This window comes from Ascaphus truei, chromosome 15 (assembly GCF_040206685.1).
Source record: "Ascaphus truei isolate aAscTru1 chromosome 15, aAscTru1.hap1, whole genome shotgun sequence".
Taxonomy (NCBI): Eukaryota; Metazoa; Chordata; class Amphibia; order Anura; family Ascaphidae; genus Ascaphus; species Ascaphus truei.
In genome coordinates this window covers 39,821,122-39,833,621 of record NC_134497.1, presented here as the reverse complement: position 1 = coordinate 39,833,621, position 12,500 = coordinate 39,821,122, and the positions used below count along the sequence as shown (strand labels likewise).

Here is a 12,500-nt window from a genome sequence, read left to right as displayed (position 1 = left end):
TCTGTCCGTCTCTCTCCCACACTCTGTCTGTCCGTCTCTCTCCCACACTCTGTCTGTCCGTCTCTCTCCCACACTCTGTCTGTCCGTCTCTCTCCCACACTCTGTCTGTCCGTCTCTCTCCCACACTCTGTCTGTCCGTCTCTCTCCCACACTCTGTCTGTCCGTCTCTCTCCCACACTCTGTCTGTCCGTCTCTCTCCCACACTCTGTCTGTCCGTCTCTCTCCCACACTCTGTCTGTCCGTCTCTCTCCCACACTCTGTCTGTCCGTCTCTCTCCCACACTCTGTCTGTCCGTCTCTCTCCCACACTCTGTCTGTCCGTCTCTCTCCCACACTCTGTCTGTCCGTCTCTCTCCCACACTCTGTCTGTCCGTCTCTCTCCCACACTCTGTCTGTCCGTCTCTCTCCCACACTCTGTCTCTCTCCCACACTCTGTCTCTCTCCCACACTCTGTCTCTCTCCCACACTCTGTCTCTCTCCCACACTCTGTCTCTCTCCCACACTCTGTCTCTCTCCCACACTCTGTCTCTCTCCCACACTCTGTCTCTCTCCCACACTCTGTCTCTCTCCCACACTCTGTCTCTCTCCCACACTCTGTCTCTCTCCCACACTCTGTCTCTCTCCCACACTCTGTCTCTCTCCCACACTCTGTCTCTCTCCCACACTCTGTCTCTCTCCCACGATCTGGACATCTTATTTACCCTGTATATCTTAACTGCCCTATACTACACCGAAATAACTTATACTGCTTTCTTCCAGATCTGACTCAAGCTTCACACAGGAAACATCGGAACCCCCCCCTAACCCAGAAGACAGGTAAGGAACACCTCCCCTCCAATGTATAAGGTTGCGGGAATTAAGGTATCTGGACATTGAGGGACTGCGGATCAGGTAAGATCCCAGGCGGGATTGCTGCTTTAGATATTGTTAAGCGTGGGCATCCAGACACTGGTTAAGGGGTTGAGGAAACTAGTCATTCACATCTGGATTTTATTTCTAGATCCAACAGACACACACACACACACACACACACACACACACATTGTAGTATAATGTAATACAATAAATACATTTATGTCAAAAACGAATGTTGTTCTGACTAGGAATTTATTAAATGTATTTTATTTATATATTTTATTTTAAAGCGGGGTCGGGACTAGAGTTGGGGGCGGGACTAGGTGGAGAGTAGATTTTTTGGTTGGGCGAGTAGATTTTTGGGTGATTTGTCAAACTATATATATATATATATATTAAAAAAAAGGAAGGAGCACAAATATATATGGAGGTACCAAATGTAAAACAATTTTATTAAAACAGGGCAAGCAAATTCCCTGATGTATTGATACATTGCAAAAGATAAAAAAACAATGGTACAATATATATATATATATATAACACACACACACACACACACACACACACGATAATTCGACTGCTATGTAGTAGGAGAAGAGGCAGATGAATGTTCAGGTGCAGACCACAAAGACAAGGGACTTACAGTAGGTATATGATGTAACAATCCCGTGACTCCGGAAAGGGTTAATATGAACAAGTGTGGGCTCAACTGATTCTCACTATTCCCACCACCAACATGAAGCCCAGAGTAGTATTGCATTGCAGATCCCCGTCAGCTAAGTCCCCAGACCACAGCACAGGGAGACAATGCGCATGCTGATCCGGAGAACATGCGGGTAACTCACTGATGTGATGTATATAAGGGAGGGAGGGAGGGAGGGGTGTAGCTGCCCCGGCCCGTGCTCACACTGCGCCGGCCCGTGCTCACACTGCGCCGGCCCGTGCTCACACTGCGCCGGCCCGTGCTCACACTGCGCCGGCACTACTACATGGAACAAATGCCCAGGAATCCCGCGGCCCAAAATCACAGAGTCCGGTCACCGCACGAATCCTTCTCCGGATACACTGAGCTGTAACCCTGACCCTCTGGAGCAAGTCCCTGCTGGGAGGGGTCACTCACCGCAGAGGGGGGATCCTGCCTGAGTCTCCCGGCCCCTCCCAGCTGCTGCATGTGGGGGAGACGCTGCTGGCTGCTGCTGCTGCTCTCTGCCCGGCTGAGAAGGGATTGCTTCCTGCTGCTCATGTGCTTCCGGTCTAGAGCGATCACGTGACCAGCAGCAGCCAATCACAATAATAATAATAACCAGCTGAGGGGTTAATGTTAAAGAGACCATGAGAGGGGCGTGGCTTAGAGCGTGTCCCTGTTGGGGGCGTGGCTTATGAAAAGGTGCGATGTTACAGTAACCACACACCTGAGGTGTATTGCAGATGCCGTTTATAAGACAAGTGATAAAGAAGGGGGGGGGGCTTTGCCCTCGGGACGTGGCTCCCCCCTCCCTCCGAAAGTTACTTTTATAACATAAGATGGCGGCAGAATGTAGGTTCCCTTTGTGCGAATAGCTAACATGTGATGTTTAATTCGGTGATTAACAAACCCATTACAAACTGTGCGTAACCTTTACCATCAAGGTGTCTGCCACTGACATAAATAATAACAGCTATCGCTGGACGCGCTGCTCAGCCTTAATCACAGGGGCGGTTATGGGTCCCATTCTCTCCCGGTAACACAGGTATAAATGATTGTAAGCTCTGTGGGGTATATGCCATAGCTGTTGGTGTGTTTAATACATTTATCGGAGATGGGGGCTGCAAACAGGCCCCCACTGGGTGGGAGGCTACACTCGGCCCCTCAATGGAGTGAGGGGCTGCACATGGGCCCCACTAGGGCGGGGGGCTGCACTTGAGAGCTTTTGTAGAGATGTCTTCATGCATTATTATAATCACAGAATTAGGTTATTAATAGGCACTAGTATTAGTAGTTTTATTGTATTGAAGATGTGCATCTTGTTCATTCTTATGCATTGCTGCCCCAAAGGGTTTTGTGACCTTGTGCATATTAAGCATTCAATTGATTGATAAAACTCATCATGTATACAACAGTAGTTTAAAAACCATGTGTTCTGTCACAGGTATAGGGCTAGGTGACATGTAACAGTTTCAGCATTTCATAATTCCACAGCATTGCTTTTGGTCTAGTGTTTAATAATTATAATAATTGTTTGTTCTTGTATAGTGCTGCTAGTTTAACGTAGCGCTTTACAGAGACCTTTTGCAGACACAGTCCTGTCCCATAGAGCTTACAATCTATGTTTTTGGTGCCTGAGGCAGAGGGAGATAAAGTGACATGCCCCAAGGTCACAAGAAGCAGACACCAGAAATTTAACCAGGTTCCCCTGCTAAGTGTTAAGTTATATTGTGTATCGGCTTCCATATATCTCATAAGCAAGGCTCTAAAAGTCGCTTTCCCGAGTGTGGTCCTGTGAACCTCATTGCGGTCCCACCCTCGGATCACTTTAATCTGATGTATAAATGTCACATTTAACATGGACGGAATAACATGACTATGAAAGACGTGCCCGCAGTAAGAGTATGTGTGCAACATAGAGTATGTCTGACTCCCGGCTGAGGGTGTGAAGTTCTGTCCTCCGAATGATGCAAGAAGTTTCTCAGTGTGGGGTAAGTCTGCTGCAATACACCTCAGCATTTACTGAACCGGGAAACAGCTCAGCTAAGGGGGCAGGAGACGAAACGGAACCAGATGGTAATGTGAGCGACTGTACTGTGATGCACAATGTTTCATCGACATTTAATACGAATTCCATTTAGCTTTAGGGTTGCCAGGTATCCGGTATTGAGCCCGGTATTTGGTTACTCTGTCCGGTGAGAGATGATACCGGACATGTATGTGTGCGGGGGGAGAGTGGGAGGAAGAGGGATGTATGTGTGCGGGAGTGGGGGGGCATGTATGTGTGCGGGGGGGGGGCATGTATGTGTGTGTGGGGGGTGGGGGGAGACATGTATGTGTGCGGGGGGAGAGTGGGAGGAAGAGGGATGTATGTGTGCGGGAGTGGGGGGCCATGTATGTGTGCGGGGGGGCATGTATGTGTGTGTGGGGGGTGGGGGGAGACATGTATGTGTGCGGGGGGAGAGTGGGAGGAAGAGGGATGTATGTGTGCGGGAGTGGGGGGGCATGTATGTGTGCGGGGGGGGGGCATGTATGTGTGTGTGGGGGGTGGGGGGAGACATGTATGTGTGCGGTATTATGTCTCCAGACTTAGTAACCAATTGTAGGATTTCCCCTGAGAAGGGATAGAGCAGAGCTGCTGCCAGGGGACTGGGCAGCTTCCTCCATCCTGATTGGCTGCATTACACAGCAACAGCCAATCAGAAGGAGGTGGCAGGAGCCTGGGGGTGGGGCCAAAGAGCGGAGGAATAGCGTGGAGCAGTGCGTGCTGTCTCAATTGTGTGTATTTGTTCTATTTTCTGTGTGAGTGTTTGTACTTGTACTGTTGTGTGTGTGTTTTTTTTCTCTCGCTGTCCTGTGGGGGTGATAATGACAGGGTGTGGGGTGAGGATGAAGATGAAGGGATGGGGGGGTGAAGATGAAGGGATGGGGGGTGAGGATGAAGGGATGGGGTGAGGATGAAGGGATGGGGGGTGATGATGAAGGGATGGGGGTGAGGATGAAGGGATGGGGAGTGAGAGAGGATGAAGGGAAGGGGAGGGGTGAGGATGAATGGAGGGGGGATGAGAGAGGATGAAGGGAGGGGGAGGGGGTGAGGATGAAGGGATGGGGTGAGGATTAATCGAGGGGTGAGGATGAAGGGATGTGGGGGTGAGGATGGGGAGTGAGAGAGGATGAAGGGAAGGGGAGGGGGTGAGGATGAAGGGAGGGGGGATGAGAGAGGATGAAGGGAGGGAGAGAGGATGAAGGGAGGGGGGTTAGAGAGGGTGAAGGGAGGGAGAGAGGATGAAGGGAGGGGGGTTAGAGAGGGTGAAGGGAGGGGGTGAGGATGAATGGAGGGGGAGGTGGTGAGGATGAAGGGAGGGGGAGGGGGTGAGGATGAAGGGAGGGGGTTAGGATGAAGGGAGGGGGATGGGGTGAGGATGAAGGGAGGGGGAGAGGAGGGAGGGAGGTGAGGATGGGGAGAGAGAGGATGAAGGGAGGGAGAGGGTGAGGATGAAGGAAGGGGAGATGAGAGAGGATGAAGGGAGGGGAGTGATAGGATAAGGGGAGAGAGAGAGGATGAGGAGGGGTGCAAAAATCTTGGAATTTGTGGGAGGAGCAGTAAGATCAGTATTGCTCGCCATGTACATTATGAATGCAGGTAAGTTATTTATAAATTATCTGACCTTTACGTCATTTGTTCTAAATTTTACTCAAAGCATGCACCAATTTGCACTATTTCATATTCTATTTCTTAAAAAAAAATCTTCGGAAGGATACTCCCTCCCAAGATTTTTTACGAAACAGAATAGAAATTGGTGAATGCTTGGAGTGAAATTTAGAAAAATTACATAACAGTCTGGTCATTTATAAATAACATTCTTCCTCAACAACGATTCTCGTTCGTGTCGCACCTTTCACCATTTTGTCCAGTTTTGAGCAAGCCACCTGGCAACCCTATTGAGCTTCACTGTACCATATTTACTACCAAAGGCAATTACAGCCAGGGGTGCCAAGATAGAGATGAATGAATCCCCAGTTCCGGCAATGGAGAACGATCACAGGACCAGCAGCAGCCAATCAAAAAACCCTCACCGCTCCTTCCAACTAAGAGGATGATATGGTAGCTCATTTGCGCAGTGGCCAACGATCACAAGTATGCAAACACAGACACACATACACAGCTACCACTCGTGAGCGATCCCAGCAGGGCCTTACCATTAACGATGTCGTTATCTGAGTGATTTATTTGGCTCCAGGTAGAGTCACTGAGACAGCAGGAAGGCTGTATGGATAGGCAGCTGGCTGGCCTGCTAGCGAGCACACAAACCCATGGGAGCGGTCAGGACCATGAGGGTGGACAAGGTTAATACACCCCCGCTGGTGTTGGCAGTCGTCAAACGATGAGGGTGGCTCCAGCTAGAAGACGGCCGCCTGCTAGGCAGTCTCGCAGTGGGGATATGCTGCAAAGGGTACAGCGGCTGGCTGCAATGGGTGCATTCAGCAGGAAGATGCCAAAGGTTGGATGGCAGCCTCATGCAGTGGTGTCAGGAGGCAGGGTGGCAGAAATATTTGAGAGGGCTGCCTGCAGCAGTGGTGTGGTGGCAAGACGGCCGTCTGAGGTGCTTGCAAGCAGAGGGGTGGCGGGATGGTCGCTTGCAGCGTGTGGGGTGGCGAGACGGCCCTCTGCAGCAGTTGTAGGTGGTGGGGGCAGAACGGCACAGGATAGGCACATCGGCGTTTGTTGGGCATGCAACAATGCCCATTGCGAGTACATGTGCTGTTTCAGGCACGGCTGCTCACCCTGTTTGGGTCAGCATTCTCAGGCCAAGTGTTTCAGGGGGGGAGGACGCAGTTTTAGGGGAGCAGGGCAGAAGGATGGTCAGGAAGGTGGCATCCCCGGTAATCAGCGAGAGTATGATGCAGTGGCTGGAAAGGCAACCCTATTTCTCCTTGCCCCTCTTCCCCCAAAGAGCTTCCGAAGAGAATTCTTCTCCCCATAACTCTTGAGGGTCCCAATGTTAGGGTAGAGGTGGAAGCCTTCATCGACTCCGGGTCTGGTGGTAACTTCTTGGATCACGATTATGCCTGCAACAACCAGATCCCGTTAGTCAAGAAGAAGTCACCCATCGGCCTTGAGGCTATCGACGGTCGACCGCTCCAACCAGCCTACATTATTTGGGAATCTGTCCCCCTCACCCTGACCACAGCGGATGGTCATACTGAAGTCATTATCTTCAATATTTTCCACTCTCCTACTGTCCAGGTCATTTTGGGATTACCGTGGCTTCAGCTTCACAACCCGCGTGTTGATTGTAAAGATGAACTACCGATTCAGTGGGGCTCTACCTTGAAGAAGACGGTCACTCCTCCCGTTACCGTGCTTGCTGGTCTCAACACCTCTTCCTCTTCTCTCTCTACCCTGCCGGAGGTATATCATGACTTTTTGGACGTCTTTAATAAGACTCAGGCTGAAGTCCTACCATCTCATCGTTCGTACGACTGCCCCATGGAATTAATTCCTGGAGCCATACTCCCCAAGTCTAAATCGTATCCCCTATCTGTGCCCGAGACCGAGGCTATGGCGACCTACATCCAGGAGAATCTTAAGAAGGGGTTTATTCGGAATTCCACCTCCCCTGCCGGCGCAGGTTTTTCTTCGTGAAAAAGAAAGATGGCTCTTTAAGACCCTGTATCGACTTTCGTGGGCTTAACAAGATTACAGTTAAAAACCGGGTACCCTCTTCCTCTAATTTCGGAACTCTTTGATCGGATCCAAGGAGCCTCTATATTTTCCAAACTCGACTTGAGAGGAGCTTACAATTTAATCTGAATACGAGACGGTGACGACTGGAAAACTGCATTTAACAAGCATTCGGGTCATTATGAATATTTAGTGATGCCGTTCGGCCTCTGCAATGCCCCTGCCGTCTTCAAAGAATTTATGAATGATATCTTCTGGGACATTTTGGGTATTTTCATCATAGTATACCTAGATGATATCCTCATTTTCTCCAAGAACCTGGAAGAGCACATTCGTCACACCAAGGTGGTTCTCTCCCGACTTCGTGCTAATAGCCTATACGTGAAGATGGAGAAATGTCTCTTCCACCAATCATCCATAGCCTTCCTTGGCTATATAATCTCCGATAAAGGTTTCACCATGGACCCTGAGAAATTGAAGGCTGTTCTGGATTGGCCGTTGCCGAATTCCCTAAAAGCCGTTCAGCGTTTCCTTGGCTTTCCTAACTACTATCGAAAATTCATCCGTAACTTCTCCACTATAGCTCTACCCATTACTGCTCTTACCAAAAAAGGGGCTGTTTCCGCTCCCATCCTCCGGCACCTGGATACATCCCTTCCTTTCACCCTGGAGGTTGACGCTTCTGATGTGGGAGCTGGGGCAGTACTCTCACAAAGATCTTCTCCCCAAGAAAGACTCTATCCGTGTGGATTATTTTCTAGGAAATTCTCTTCGGCCGAGAGAAATTATGATGTCGGGAACCATGAACTTTTGGCTATCAAGTTAGCCTTGCAAGAATGGAGACATCTCCTCGAGGGTACCAAGGAGCCAGTAGCTATTCTCACCGATCACAAAAACTTATTGTACATTGAGGGGGCTCGTCGCCTGGGATCCCGTCAAGCACGTTGGACACTGTTTTTCTCTCGTTTCAATTACACGATTTCCTATATTCTGGGTACCAAGAATATCAAGGCCGATGCTCTTTCTCGCCAATTTTCTACGGTGGAAGGATCTAACGAATCTTCGGAGACTATTCTCCCCACAAAGTATATTATTTCTGCCAATAATTTTGATATCCTGGATGAGATCAGTAAAGCCCAGGCTCATATCCCTAGGAGATTTAAGGTGCCAGAAGGACGTTTGTACGCTGCTCCACGTTTTCACCACAAGATCCTAGAGTGGGGGCATTCTTCTAGATCTGCTGGTCATCTAGGCTTCAAGAGGACAGTGGATCTTATTAAACGGACCTTTTGGTGGCCTAAAATGAACAAAGACATTTTTGATTTCACCAGAGCTTGTCCAGTCTGTGCCCAGAGCAAGTCCGCCCGACACAAACCTTCCGGTCTCTTCCTGCCTCTTCCTATTCCGGATCGGCCTTGGAAGCATATTTCCATGGTCTTTATTGTGGAACTTCCAACTTCCAAGGGGATGAACACGATCCTTGTGGTAGTGGACAGGTTTTCCAAGCACACACACTTCATACCCCTCAAGGGTCTCCCCAATTCAGCTACCTTGGCTAACATTTTTTCTAGAGAAATTTTCAGGTTACACGGCGTGCCACTTTCCATTGTTTCAGACAGGGGTACTCAATTCATCTCTAAGTTTTGGCGAGCGTTCTCTCAGAGACTTGGCATTTCCCTCCTCTTCTCCTCGGGTTACCACCTGCAGACCAACGGCCAGACGGAAAGAATGAATCAAACCTTGGAGCAGTATCTCAGATGCTTTGTGTCAGAATCTCAAGACAACTGGGTGGACCTATTACCCTGGGCGGAGTTCGCTATTAATTGACTGAAGAATGAGTCCACGCAAGAGTCGACTTTCTTCATTAACTATGGGTTCCATCCCAGCAGCCTTCCCCTCTCCTCCCTCCCCTCTGGTGTTCCTGCAGCAGATACTCACGTCTCTAATCTACAAAACTCTTGGAAGAAGATTTGAAAAGCCTTGCAAGGGGCCGTCCAAAAACAAAAAACGCAAGCAGATTGGCAACGTCAGGTGGGCCCAGAATACAAACCTGGAGACAGAGTTTGGCTATCTTCAAAAAATATCAAGCTCAAAACTCCTTCCCAGAAGCTGGCTCTTAGATTCTTGTGTCCCATCAAACTCCTCGAACGGATCAACCCTATAGCGTATTGACTTTCGCTACCTCCCAACATGAAGATATCCTCTGTGTTCCATGTGTCCCTTCTGAAACCCTTCGTTCAAAATGTACATTTTCAGGACCGGGATACTGTAACGGATCGGGGGACACGCACCTCTCAGTGGGTCTCCATCACCTCAACCCCCAGTGGAGCTCTCAGCTCCGCTTTCCCGCTCCCTCTGCCTCTTACCTGTCTTGCCCCCACGCCAGGCCGTTCCTCCGCGGCGCACGCCACATCCTCCCACACGTGACCGGGGCACGCGCACGGCAAGCTTACAGAGTAAGCATGCACCCGATCTTCTTACCAGCCCTCCCATGCTGCTGGCTCCGCCCCCCATCGGCAGCAGGCAATTACCTGTACTCACACCTCCCCCAGCTTCCCCCAGCCCCAGTTTGTGCATAAAGGAGGGCCCCTCTTCTAATTCTCTCATTGTAACTGCTTTGCCACCTCGAGTTACAAGAAGCCCAAAGGGGGTCCGCTTGCACCTGACTCCTTTTTCTCTGAGGATCTTAGTTATTGGAGCTAAGTTTCTTCTTCTTGCAAGTGTCACCGGCGCTAGGTCTTGGAAAATTGATAAGCGGGCTCCTTCAAACTCTACCACTGGCAGTGGCCTTGTTTTTTGAAGCTCTGCCTCCTTCGTCCAGTAATGGTGCAGTCTTATCACTATGTCCCTCGGTTGTTCATTCTGCATTGGCTTGGCCCTTAATGCCCTGTGACATCTGTTCATAGCAAGGAAGTTCTTCTGCGTCTCAGGTAGCATCGACTCCAGCCAACGGGTGATGTACTCATCGCAGTCCACCACTGCCTCTGGCACCCCTCTGATCCGCAGGTTATTTCTTCTATCACGATTTTCCGCATCCTCCTGTCTTTCTTGTAAGCAGGTCTGCTGTCTTTCTATCTTGGCTTTAATGGACTGAACCACCTTATTCTCCAGGACTCCAGTTCTTTCTCCCAGCCATGTCACTTCTTTTTTTTAAATCTTTCATCTCCACCTGCAGCATTGCTCTCAAGTCCTTGTACAGCCTCGTAAAATCACACAGATCCCTGAAGAAGCACATTTAGCTTCGAAACGCATTGAATTATATTATTATTATTATATGGTACCTTTTTAAACCTATACTGCCAGTACTGTTCGCTCATGTGTGTTTGAGCGTTCTTTGTACAGTATCTACGATCATTATTTCTACTCGGGTGCGTTCCGTCCATAGTACACGACCCATGAGTGACGTCATTGGAGTGCGCGATCTTCTAGGTGGATTACTACCGCTGTATGCCGGCCAGCTTGACTGCAGTGCAAATACATCTACACAGGCGTGCATTGCCTGCTACAGAGACTCTTTTCATCTGTGACGTGCACACAGTGCACAGCCTTGAACGGATGTTCCAAGCGGCTTGCTGATTCTGACCCTTCGAGTACCTTGGTTGCTGTCTACAGGACGTCGCTGTTGTGAAAGATGACAGATGACATCTGAATAGCAGCAGAAGGCGATCTATTGGCGCTACACCTCCCAGACAACCAATTCCGATGACTACAGTGTGGTAACTTCGTGTAATGTCACACGTGAATGCGTTTGTTGTTCAATTATGATGTACGCAGAATACTCACCTCTTTATCACTAAAAATTTATTTTGACTTACTTCACCATTTGCGTTTTGCGCTTTTTCTTGTCTTTTTCTCTTCATGCAGAGGCCTGTGTACCATGTTTCCTGAGACCTGCTGCTACTCTTCATGCTGAGGTCAGTACTGCTACTTTCCACGCTAAGGCCTGTGTCCTGAGTTCCGGGGGTCTGCTGCTTTTCTCCACGCGGAGGCCTGTTCCGGACTCCTGTGCTGAAGCGTTGGATTCCCCCTGCGTTGGTGCCTGAGAACTCGCGCATCCCCACTCTGCTGCCAGAGCATGCGCATACATGCTCGTGTCTCTGAGCTTGGTTCCGCACCTCCGGACGCGTCTCGCTTTCTCCTATACGCGGCGCGCTTACGTGACTACGTGCGCCGATCCCCAGCTGCGCGGCAACTCACTCCCTTCGTGTCTCCTGCGGATTCCCCACCTTGCTATCGGGTCCCTTCCCTTTCTACCGCTTGTGTGGGGAGCACAAGCGTAACAACAGTACAGTGTGAGGAGGCGTTTCAGGGAGTGAAAAAATACTCTGTTCAGAGACGGTTTTACAGAGTCCTGACTTTGAGACGCCCTTCATTCTGCAGACGGATGCCTCAGAAGTAGGTTTAAGGGCCATCTTGTCTCAAGACGTTGACGGGGAAGAGTGTCAGGTCATGTACCTTAGTTGGAAGCTCTTAAAAAGAGAACAGGCCTATGCAGTAATAGAGAAGGAGTGTTTAGCTGTAAAGTGGGCCACTTAGGTACTATCTCCGGGACACCTCATTGACCCTGGTAAAAAACCATGCTCCCCTAAAGTGGCTTCATACAATGAAGGACACAAACCCGAGAGTCACTCACTGGTACCTCTCCCTTCATTTCTTCTTCCAGGTACAACATAAGGCTGCGAATGCAGACTTTTTGTCCCGGGAGGGAGGGATTGTTTCAAAGGGTGAGTGTGTGAGAAGCAACACTCTGAGGGGGGAGGTATGTGAGGTAGTGTATAGGGTTAAAGCTCTCTCACCTGAGAAGAACAGGAAAAAACACACCCTGGCTTGTAGGTTTGCAAGCTAATTGGAAAGGGAAAGTTTACAAGGCAGGCAGCAAACTTCCTACACTCTCGCTCATTTTGCTCTCAACCTGTGAGGGCTGCAGAGAGCCTGTCAGGGGGAGAGCCTGGAGAGCCTGAACTGCCTTTTGGATACTAGCGATTAGGTACTGTCCGGTTGTTTTGCAGATGTATGCTATTTAAGTTAAAGACTATTTTGTTTTGTTACCGGATTACTGCAACCCCTGATACAGGGAATAAAGAACTTTCGATACAAGAAAGTGATGTGTAACACATACTCATATAATATGGGCATGATAAGCCTCTTTAGCACTCAATGGTCAACCTAATACAAATCATTAAGGCCAAAAATATACCATAATAAAAGAAATACACAAGCACCTAAACACCCCAACAATAAAATAATTAAAAAGCCCAATAGTACACATGAATAC

At 49.3% G+C, this 12,500-nt stretch overlaps 1 protein-coding gene across 3 annotated transcripts in view; it reads right to left on the bottom strand.

Moving 5' to 3' along the window:
• Positions 1-12,500, bottom strand: part of LOC142466832 (uncharacterized) — a 164,717-nt gene that overhangs the window by 16,738 nt on the left and 135,479 nt on the right. The window contains exon 1 of one of the 3 annotated variants that reach the window (XM_075572329.1): positions 1,975-2,094. The exons of 1 other annotated variant lie outside the window; for it this stretch is intronic. The gene's annotated coding sequence lies outside the window, so the exon portion shown is untranslated. Of the gene's footprint in view, positions 1-1,497; positions 1,797-1,974; positions 2,095-12,500 lie in introns of those variants that run through there. One more of the 3 variants, XM_075572330.1, reaches the window with a different exon arrangement.